General features: G+C 34.9%; 1 protein-coding gene and 1 long non-coding RNA gene across 3 annotated transcripts in view; one reads left to right on the top strand and one right to left on the bottom strand.

The window, feature by feature from the left end:
* Positions 1–11,960, top strand: part of LOC130229250 (uncharacterized) — a 14,619-nt gene extending 2,659 nt beyond the window's left edge. Inside the window, exons 2-3 of the long non-coding RNA XR_008837833.1 lie at positions 10,970–11,039; positions 11,349–11,960. This is a non-coding gene — a long non-coding RNA (uncharacterized LOC130229250). The remainder of the gene's footprint in view (positions 1–10,969; positions 11,040–11,348) is intronic.
* The window catches only part of camkk1a (calcium/calmodulin-dependent protein kinase kinase 1, alpha a), a 155,882-nt gene that overhangs the window by 113,264 nt on the left and 30,235 nt on the right, over positions 1–12,383 (bottom strand). The window lies entirely within an intron of this gene.

Below are 12,383 nucleotides of genomic sequence, written 5' to 3'. Positions count from 1 at the left end.
AGACTCTGGGAAATGAAGGGAAATGAAATGAAGTTCTGGGAAATCTAACCAAATTAAACCAATGTGGCACACAAACACTAATAAAACAGAAGTAAAATTAATAGTTAATTGTGCAAACTGTAGATAGAAACTGAGGTTATTGCAATGAAAAATGAAACACAATGCAGACAATACATATGGAAAGTCTGGAAAGGCCAAGTTTGTATGTATTTATTTTTGTCAGTGCAGTCAATGCTGAGCATCAGGTGAGATTTTGCCACTTTCTGTTGCTTTTTACACTGTTCCAACATCTTTACTTCGACAATCAACTCAATTCACACCTCCAGCAACACAACATTGATTTTCAGTCTCCAAATGTTCCTGTGTGTGAATCAGTCGAGTTATAGGAAATTTCCCTCAAATATGAAACACCGGATTCGACTGGATATTGGTCAGATTTCTTTAATACTGTCAATCATGTATTTACTCATGGTTTATATAATCAAAGTTGGGAAACAATTGTATAAAACTAACCCTAACTTGACCCTTCAAGAATTCTGACAAGCAGCAACAAACCAGGCTTTATCTTGAGCTTCCTCAGCAGATCTGATAGACGAAGTACTGATACCACAGTAAACGTCAAAATGACAACGTTTAAACTGACCAATCAAATCAAAGAACCCAGGTTTCACTGTACAAACAGGTCTTACTGTGCAATCAAGCATGGTTCCAGACAGTGCAACTCTTCACTCATCAAATAGCTTTATTTGTTTGATTTTAATGGAATGTTACCATGTATTGTGCTTTATTGTTCAAAACATTTATCAATTATTTACATTAGGGCTGCACGATATTAAAAAAACTGACAATGCGATATCTTATTTTTCAACAATATATACTGCAATATTGAGTATATAATTTCACCAGAAGAAATGAATATGTCTATTTGGAAAGAATTGATCATTTCCGACAAATTGGGATGATTTTGTAAGGGTGTGCATCTACATAAACTATAATAAATCAAATCACAAACATTGAGAAATATAGTATACAGCAATAACACTGTGCAAACAAAATATACAGTGCTATATGATTTTCTGGAAGTCTGGCAATATTTAGATGCAGAAATGTAATCATCAAATGTAAAATAACACCATATAGTATATACATAAATGCAATCAATTTTCCTTAAAGTAAAAAATGTAATTTCATTTGCCTGAATATTTTTAAACTGAATTAAATGATAAAAACACACATACAAAATGAATGTTTTGGTAACTTCATGGTTAAACATTGCAAAAACTCAACAAATCATGAGTGTTTTACAAAATCTGGTCAATAATAATACCGATTCAACATTGCAAATCCTGCGACGTAAGGAAAGGCACAGACACATGAGAGTCTGTAAAAGTCTCCAGTAACACCTAAAAACATTTGCTAGTCACTTTTTTGAAAATTTGGCGCTAGGGGGTCTGAAAGTCACTAGGTTTGCAACACTGACATGCAGCTCACACCTCGTGCATGTGCAGTACAGACGGAACGTTCCATTATTCATGGGGGCCCCCGAATGTGAAAAAGTAATAACGTTAAAATCTTAACGGTTATAGACAGATTTTACAACACACGATAGAAAATGTATAAAAGAGCTATTTGATTAATATAGGCTTCTTGGCATTGGTCGGGGGCCCCTAATTCCCCGGGGCCCTAAGCGGCTGCGTACCTCGCTTAATGGTTAAGTCTGACCCTGATAATATAGAATCTTTTCACATTTCCAGGATTCTCAGCAGCGAAAGGTGTCAGAGTTGGGAAAACTAAAAAGAGCACAGTGAATCAGAGTACAACAAATTATTATTTTACAATCAAATTTGCTGAAATAAAGACTTTCAGAAAAAGGAAAAAATTGTGTGAGACTGATGACGGCAGCCAGAGGATAGAATAATGTCATATTTACTCTCAGCCCCAGACTCTGCATTAAAAAAACAAATAATAAGCGGTAATTCGGGTTTTTTTTTTTTGTAATTTGATGTAAAGATGATATAAAAAACAAAATATTAAAACTTTTAAGGATTTAGGTTTATGATGACTGACAAATGCATCTTAACAGTCTTGTGAAAAGGATTTATTAGTATATAATATTAATAATTTCATGCTACAGATCGTTTATGTTATGCTGGTATCATTTCAGCGGGTTCATTAGCGGGTTACTAATCGTGTCATGGATTGATGAGATCAAACTCCCGACGAGTCTTGCGTGTGTCTGTGTTTGGTGCATATTAGTTGTCATTCAGTCTGCTATTATGACAACTGAGATCTTAAAGTGTGACATGAAGATCATGTTCTTAAAGCCTGACAAGCTACAATAGGAAAGGAATATCAAAAATAGCACAGTGTGAGCCGGGCTTTATGCAGTCCTCATGAATAAGCAACTGAATAAATCAAAAACGATTAGCTTACAAACAATAACTGAGAAATAAATTGCTGAAACTACAGTATGCTCATATGAATTCCTCAAACAAAAGACATTTCCTTTATGCAAAAAAAGCATCTGAGACATGTTTCTATAATTAAAAACAAAACTCATTAGTATTTGAAAGCATAGAAGAGTTGTCTGCCAGTCTGTAGAGTGGACTATTCATTCCAGCATTATAAATGACTAAAACTGAGATCTGAATTTGACTCACAGTTGCAGCACTTTGAATGGATGGAAGTTAATCTGCAGTTGGGCCTCTTTACATCCATCTAACAGATTTATGAGTCCTCTGTGGATTATAAAGCTTTTATGTTCCATCCAAATGACAATACTGCAAAAGTTAATGCAACTCATTTACATTATCCTTAGTGTTTGGGGAAAATCCAACAAACGTTTTTTACTGACTGACTGCTGTATATTACTGCATCTCACAGGAGTAATAAATAGACATTGCTAAGCTGTTATTTCACCTGGCTGTCAGACAATGTTAACAGAAAACAACATCGCTTTGTCAATAATTAAGCATAAAGCCATATACAACATACTGTTATATGGTCTGTGTGCACATGGACCCTAGATTTGGTCGAATGTCCTCCGGCTCCTCACAGGACACACAGGGGAGTAACAGAAAGACAGTGCTTTTATGGCGAGTTGACAGCTTCCTCTGAAACACTATGTGTGGCAAAAGGTCATTGTGCCAAAAGACAAACATGATGCTTGCCGTATCTGGAGATACAACACCAGGGACTAAAAACAGATCTACCACTGCAGTAAGGCCAGGGAGAAACAACTTGCAGTGGATTTCGGTGTCTGTAAACCCGCAATTTTAACAACATATACTGAAGGCTGGTTACGTTAAAGGTGCTGTACATAGGTTTTTGACTCTTCTAAAGCATACAAATACCATAATATGTTTGCAGATATTTAAGAAACATGCTAAACGAACATTCTTGCTTATCTGAAAAACAACGCTGAAGTCAGATATTCTGCTTTGAAAATGTGTTTTCCATGCAGGAATGCCGTCTTTGTTTTGGTCATTTTGACCAGTCCAATGCCAGTTAAGCCAATTATATTCCAGCACCCTGGGTTGCCAAAGTGGAAAACCACGTATATCATTTATTCAGTCAGTCTGGTTGGCAGTAACAGACTTCGAAATGAGACGCAGATTCAGAGTTCCACATGAGGTTATTAATTAGTAAATGATATAACTATTGTGAGCGTAAACATTAGGTGAGCAGGTTACATTGTAACCCTGTGTCCTAACAACACGCTTTGTGACGAGATACGCAGTGATGAGCAATTTGGCTGTTTGAACCAGGCGAAACATGAGTTACTGCACGCCAACTAAAGGGTAAGGTTTATAATCTATTTAAAAGATATGAAACCTTTTTAGCATTATTAAATATACATGCTGAATCACTCATAAGTGTTTAGTTCTAAAGTTTAATTCCAGGCGGTTTATTTTATTTTCAAGATCTGCTGCTGCTTTCAGTAGTATGGCAACAAATGTCATGTAAAATGGCAATCAAACTCACATTGTTAGCATTTAACACTGAACAAAGCACACAAGGTTTACCTGAGGTGATTATCATCAGTTTTCTGTTGTTCACATGTGAGAAATAGAAGCCATTTCTAATTTATCAATTTGAGGTGTTGGTTACAACAAAAACTCCTTTTAATATGGAAAATATTCCTTCTATCACATGCTGTTGCTTTTTTTTAGAACACAGTTTAAATCACTTGCTCCTGTCCTCAATCTGGCAACATGCGCTTGCGTATGTTTTGATCCAGGAGTGCAATACCTAGTTCAACCACTGGGTGTCAAACTTACATACTGCACCTTTAAAGAGCAAGTTGGTAAATGTGAACGGGGAACTTGGAATAATACCTTAGAAGATGAAGATACTTAGGATAATTTTAAGGATTTATTGCTCAATGTCACAAAAAGGGTAGCAAACGAGAATAAAACAAAAACAGATCCTTGGATGTACTAAAGAATTTATAAAATTACATTTTATAAAAATACATGTTTTTTGAAATACAGAAGAATCAAGGACTAAGTTTGTTTTATAAATTATAACGTGTTTATTTTATTTTATTTTACCATTATTTAACCAGAAGGTCTCATTGAGATTTAAAATGTCTTTTACAAGAGTGACCAGGCCAATGTAACAGCCATACAGTAAAATAATTATAAAATACATAAACATCACATACTGTAACAACATTTCATCAGTCCTCTCAACAAAAACAATCACATGCTTCCAATATCACTCTCTTTATAATGCCTTTAAATGCACTGAAAGTGAATTTAGTTTTAAGTCTTTCTGCAAATTATTCCATGCCCAAGGTGCACAATATGAAAATGCAGTATTTCCCAGCTCTGGACAAACTCGAGGTATATGAAAAAACTGGGTAATTCCCAGGGTATTTATAATATAATTTATAATTATAAGAGATTTATAAAAATTCTTCATGTTCACTGTGGGTTTGTGTACATTGAACTTGACTTGAGAGAGTGTTTATGGTAGGGCTGCACAATATATCGTTTCAGCATCGATATTGCAATGTGCGAGTCTGCAATAGTCACATGACATGGATTACAGTTGTCCAGACATTATAGTTAACAACATTGTGGATACATAAAATAAAATAAAATTGAATTAAATAAAATGGAATTGAATAAAATAAAATTTAATAAAATAAATTTGAATGAAATGAAATAGAATTGAATAGAATTGAACTGAACAGAATTAAAATAAAAATGGGTTAATACAGCTTTTAAAGAAATACATAAACTAATTTTAAAAATTTTTAAACGACTTGCATGAAAAAATCCACAGTGCCAAATACAAATTAAAAAATGTAAACCTTGCTTTTAAATATATATTATATTGCATATGTTTAATATTTAAGAGCGAGAACTGCTGCACTCATTCACTTTCATGAACTTCAAAAAGCCACACAAATGTTAATATGAAAACAAATGAAGCTTTTTGCCAAAACATTGGCCTGATGTGAAGAATCGGTTTCTGCAGAGTGAGCACTGCTTCATGATGAAAGTGTTGGGAGTTTCTCTCTCTCAGGATCCAGCTGTCTGCCAAAACAGGCCAATCCATACAGATGGGAAGGCAATCTGTTTTAATGGCTCATTTATAATCAGCATATTAGAATAGTTTCACAGGACCTGATTTACATATCGCTAGCATTTGTCATGTTTTTCAAATGAGGTCTAGAACCTGAGCATGAAGGTTTAATTAGACAACGTCAGAATCTGCCATTCACTTTCCTGGAGGTTTTAAAATGACAAGCAAATTAAAGAGCAAATAAACTCGCTCTCAAAACAACCTTTAAATATATGCACAACATTTCATTAAGACTAGAACTATTATTAAACATCATTCCAGCAAGAGTATCATCACTGTAGCATGATTGAGGGACCATTTACAATTAGATTACAGTTGTTAATGCATTACTGTAGGTTTCAAGCAAGATCTTTTTATGAGTGTTGGTATGCAGATGGTTAATGGTATACATAGACTCTCAAAATATTATACACTCTATTAGGTACACCTTACTAGTACCGGGTTGGACCCTCTTTGCCTCTAGAACTGCCTCAATCGATAGATTCAACAAGGTACTGGAAATATTGCTCAGAGATTTTGGTCCATATTGACATGATAGCAGCACGCAGTTGCTGCAGATTTGTTGTCTGCACATCCATAATGCGAATCTCCCGTTCCACCACATCCAAAAGGTGCTCTATTGGATTGGGATCGGGTAACTGTGGAGGCCATTTGAGTACAGAGAACCCATTGTCATGTACAATAAACCAGTCTAAGTTGATTCGCACTTTATGACATGGAGTGTTATCCTGCTGGAATGCATGATGGTGTTGATGCCAAATTCTGACCCTCCCATCCGAATGTTGCAGCAGAAATTGAGACTCATCAGACCAGGCAACTTTTTTCCAATCTTTTATTGTCCAATTTTGGTGAGCCTGTGCAAATTGTAGCCTCAGTTTCCTGTTCTCAGATGACAGGAGTGGCACCCGGTGTGGTCTTCTGCTGCTGTAGCCCATCCGCCTCAGGGTTGGACGTGATGCGTTCTGCATACCTCGGTTGTAACGAGTGGTTATTTGAGTTACTGTTGCCTTTTTATCAGCTCGAGCCAGGCTGGCTATTATATATATATATATATATATATATATATATATATATATATATATATATATAGTGAACAGTGACTTTCGTCATTTCTTTCCACTTTCGTTTAAAATGTGAGTTGGGTGGGTAATAGTATGCCATCTTTTTTTTAGGACTACGCCACTGGTTTAAAATCACTTAAATCCCCTTTCTTCCCCATTCTGATGCTCAGTTTGAACTGCAATAGGTTGTCTTGACCATGTCTACATGCCTAAATGCATTTAGTTGCTGCAATGTGATTGATAGATTAGAAATTTGCGTTAAGGAGCAATTGGACATAATAAAGTGGCCGGTGAGTGTATATTGGCCTGTCTTATGTAAAAGTACTTGTATATTCTGTCTTAGGTATTGTGTATGGTTCAGCACATATGTCCACACATGTAGCAGAATAACAATAAAGTTTGACTTAAACTTGACTTGAGAAAGCGTACATGGATTTAACCAATCCAATGGCTTATGTACAGTAAATGGCACAGAATTAGCCTTAAAGGTTAATAAAGATGCAGAAGTAAATATTCATGTTTGATACAGACTACAAACGCAAACAGATTATAGCAGACATCAAGTATACAAGTTTGTGAAATGTACAGTAAGCTTACAAAAAAAATCTCAAATATACACTCATTATGTAGCCGTAATGTAGCAGCAAGCATGGCGTAGTAAGCTTTGAAACTTTTAAGCAAAATATAACTGCCTGAAGATGATGTTGTGTCCCCATGGTTTGAGAGGCTTCCTTTCAGACTAGGTATTAGGATATACTGTAGTCACCTTGCGTACTCTTACAGTGGTTTGCTAATTATGTAAATAATTGACAGATTCTACCATTCTCTTCATTTTCTAACCATCCTTGAGAAACTCATTGATTTCTTTTTTGCTTGAATGGGGAACATTTTTTTCTCAGTGCTTCTAAAGGCGGTCTATCTCCCCGTAGACGCGTCTGAAGGCGTCATTGATGGCTTTCAAGTCATTGCCGATTTAAGTGAGATAAAGGGTATTTGAGCTCCTCAATTTTCTTCTAACACTGAAGTGGCTTGGAGTCACTGTGGAAGTATTCTCACCGTGACCACCTCGACACTTCTCGACAATAAGGTCAGTGCTTCACAGAGGCACCATTTAAGACATTAGTAACGCATGCAAAAAGATTTCACCATTTACAAAACTTCCTTTCACCAAGTATTTATTTGCTTTATTTGATTTATTAAACTGTGCAATAATCAACTGTTAATAATTCAATAAAATTATTTGTAGTTTAATATTTTATATATTCAAACATATAATATATTAAATACATTCAGTTCTATGTGCAACTGTCATATTGTCAATAATTGTTAATTAAATCAAATAATGTATTGAATTGAACAGTGCAGAACTACTTGTAGGCTTATTAAATGATTGGGAGACTTAATTTTGGGATTAAGTTCTTCATTTTTATTATTATTATTATTATTATTATTATTGGACAAATCTACAACTCATGCAACCCAGAGTCCTCTCTGAGGTTTAAGCTATATACTTTTTCAAGTTCTAATGGTATGTTTCTGACTTAATATCTTTTTTTATGTCTACAATATGAGCCAATGTTTGTGTTTATACAAATAAACAAACAAATAAATAACTATTTAAAAAGGCTCATCAAACAGAGACTTATAATTATTAGTATAATGGTCACACGTACAAGATATTTTACCATAAAAACATACTGAAACATTTACAATGCAGATCTAACCCATCACAGTTTAAAACATTATTATTTTCTGCCTTTCTGAAACCTCTGGATTGTGATCTCCCGACTCTTCTCAAAACGTACATCTTTGTCACTTAAATGCAACTTTTTTCATATAGAATGTAAATGGCAGTCCAAAGCATTTTTTTTGTCCTCAATGCTGGTAAGTGCAAGCAATTACAACACTGAAGCACACTGTTGCAATAGTTGTGGTTATGCTGTTTTCTTCTACCACTGAATCTGCCTCAGGCTCATATGCAGCACTTTCACAGCCATCACCGCTATCAGTAAACAAAATGCTGTAAAAGAGGTTGTGTACATGCTGACATGAAACTAGCCAAACAGCTAATTTTCTTTATCTTTCATAAAGAGTGAAAATAAGGATAGAAAATACAGAATTATATTGAAAATTATTATTATTATACTTTTTTTTTCTTCTTTTTTTAATTATCCACCATTTTAGTTTTGACGAAAGTCATAAACTAAACAGAAATCAAATTAAGAAGTGAAGTATGCCGATTTTAGTCACATTATTAAAATGCAGTACAGCCATGTAAACACTTTAATCAAACCATTACCTTCATATAGGACTGTTCACTGCGTTTTGCGACAGGATATTTCATACATGAAATTCACACACGACTCCGAAATGCGGAGGATTTGTTTTTCTCCCATTCCGCGTGCGGTCTCAAATTCCATTAAAACAACACTCTTCCACCAGTCCTTAATTAATACTCGCATCCAATACCACAGTTTGTCACGAGGGGGGGCAGGAAAGAAATGTTCCTGAATGAAATTGAAAGTGGCGAACTGCAGTTAAAGCCGGAAATATTACAAATGAAACACCCGAAATTACACAAAACTCAGGAGGAAATGTGGATGTGGTGATGAAATGACGTAAACGATCTACGTGCTATAACATGTAAAATGGGATCATGAAAGGAACATTCAAAAGGTAACTCATGTAAACACCTTAATCATATTATTGTTTTATTCAGATTAAGGCAAATAATTTGATTACTGATGTCCATGTAAACGTAGTCACTGACTATGAGTATTATCTTACTTTTTTGTAACTGTATAATTACAGTACATGCTAAATAAGTTACATTTTGCTCTGCTCTGCTAGCTGTTGATTTAACAATTATGATCATCAATTATGATCGCTTAACTTTGAGAAAACAATGTTGGTTATGCTATAAATAAGTTCCTGCAACTATACATTATAATTCATTCATTCATTATCTTTTCTGTTAGTCCCTTTACCAATCTTGGGTCACCGCAGCGGAACGAACCGCCACATATTAATAATACAAGTAATTATGATTTTAAAAGATTCATGCAAACTGCAATAACTTGTTACTATTTGAGTTTAATTCAATCACTTTTGATGGTAATCATTATTAAAAATGCATTCACATTCAAAAGCTATTTTTAGTCAATAAACAAAGACCGTTATTCCAAAGGAACAAAATACACCACCTATCCTTTCTTACTCAAATACCCTTGTTGTGACTCCAGCACATCTATGCTGTCTTTGTCAGCATTTAGCATGACAGATTTTCTTTCCACAATGCAAAGGTTTGCTCAAAGTTTCCCTCTAAATGTGTTTACAACGCTCCTGCCATCTGTTGATGGAAGAATTAGTCTCCAGATTGAGGGCTTCGGGGGTTGTTTATTTCCAAACCCGGTCCTCTAGAGATGTGATTAATTGGTCGGTGAAAACATATCCCTCTCCATAACTCCAGCAGCGAAGCCTGGTCTGAGCACACACGGAGATGACCAAGGCAGTTTTCATCATCTAAAGTCTAATATGAAAGTCATTGAATGTTGAGTGCTCTAATAGTTTCGAGCTCAGAGCAGTAAAGTAATGAAGTTTTGCCGTTTCATCTGGCCATCTTATTTAGCAGCGGCTCCCACAGAGAGGCTTCAGTTTCCCATCTACCTTCGCTTTCCAACATAAAACACTCAAGAAACAGAAACAGAAGCCTTCGAGAACAGCAAAAAGAAAGGGTCATGCATGTTTTCCCTTTAAGATTCAAGCAAAATCAAAACTTAATGTACAAAAATTATTAAACAAAACGATGTTCAAATGAATTAACTTAGAAAAAAAGTTGACAATAACGCATATACGGCAGCTAGAGAAGTAGAAGTTAAACAGTGATTTCAGTTTAATACAAATTCGGAATAAGAAAAATCACAGACCAAAAACAAAAGGAAAAAAAAATAAAATGATGTTGATGAAGTTTTTGATGTTGGATGTAAAACATGCCTTCAGTTCTAGAAAAGGGAGGTGCAACACACTGCATCTTTGCTGACTTTAGAAATTACTCTTTTTAAAAGAGCAGAACAACATCCACTTGCCCCAAACCTACAACATTTGTGCTTCTTTCTACTTTTGAACTAACAAAAAGAAAGATGTTTTGAAGAATGTTAGTAACAGTTACGCACTGACTTGACTGATCTTTTTGTTTTTTACTAATATGGATGTCATTCATTCATTCATTTTCTTTTCAGCTTACTCCCTTTATTAATCTGGGGTCGCCACAGGGGAATGAACCACCAACTTATCCAGCATATGTTTTTTTGCAGTGGATGCCCTTCCAGTGTAAAAGAAAAAAAAGAAACTCATGAAGGTTAAGAGTGAACTATCATGTTTAGAGTAAGTCATGTTTAGAGTGAACATATCTCTAATACATTTATAAACTACATTATCAGCACAACAATTTTGCTGTATATACATACATATATATATATATATATATATATATATATATATATATACATATATATATATATATATATATATATATATATATATATATATATATATATATATATAAAATAATTGCCTAAAATAATTTCATTTTAAATGTCATGACATTTAATTTTATGTTGTTTTTTTCTATTATCTTAAGAAATGTCAGTATTTAATTACATGTTAAATTGTTTCCAACGTTCACATTTTGAGATTTTCAGACCTTGATGTCTCAGACGTTTGGATACAATGGCTAATCACTTATGGGCCGGAGATGATCTAATGGCAGATTTTCACACTGAGCAATAAGAATGGGAGACAGGCATGAACCATCTGCTCCATCCGCTGCTTCACCTGTCACTGAACACAACAACAACAAAAACAACATCTCCACAATCTGCAGATCACTGTCTCCATCGGCAAATCAGAGCTGTCTGAGCAGAGAAACCTGAAACCTGTGATTCAATCAGCGCAGAGGAGCTCCCGCTGTTCCAAACACACCTGCAGAAACACCTCCAAACCAGATCAAATTAATTTCACAAACAAATACTGACTGTTGTGTAAAGAAGTCTTCAGATTTATGCATGGATTGAATGCAGCAGCTCGAAAGTCTGGGCTCAGTACGTTTTTGAAATATGTTTCTTCAAGTCTACTTTTGTTTAATATAGTGACCATTTAACACTTTGTCTTCCAAAAATGTGAATGAGATGTTGACAAATACTATTACATCAAAAGGTGCACTTGATCAACTTCGACCTAAATTAAACCTTTATCCTGACTCCTACAAATTAAATAAAAAATCCTTAAAGGGGTGGTCCACTACGATATCATATTTTCAACTTTAGTTCATGTGTAATGCAGCTGTGTGAACAGAAACAACATCTCTGACATTGGCTTTTACAGAGTGAGCTTAGCAAAGCCTACAGCGAACAAAGCTTGGGGACTACAAAAATACATCCGGGCTAGTGAGATCACAAAGGCTTCAGGTTACGCGCATTAACCACACGTAGCAATGGGCCATGAGGCGCTGTAATGTTATAGCAGAGAAAGCTAAAATGCTGTCTAAATGCTGCTATTTCCACAGAGCTTCTTCTGTTTCTGTATTTTGGATTCCAAAAGACATGACACAAAGAGAGAAGTTCTTACAATGTAATTTTAATTATGTTCCAGAGAACTATAAAAAATATATAGCTAGCATCCAGCTTCCAGAATCTCTCCCAGTTCAGTGCTGGATTCGGCTAAAAACTC

The sequence above is a fragment of the Danio aesculapii genome, chromosome 5 (assembly GCF_903798145.1).
Source record: "Danio aesculapii chromosome 5, fDanAes4.1, whole genome shotgun sequence".
Taxonomy (NCBI): domain Eukaryota; kingdom Metazoa; phylum Chordata; class Actinopteri; order Cypriniformes; family Danionidae; genus Danio; species Danio aesculapii.
Note: the sequence above shows the minus strand (reverse complement) of the source record. Positions and strands in the feature narration are given on the sequence as shown.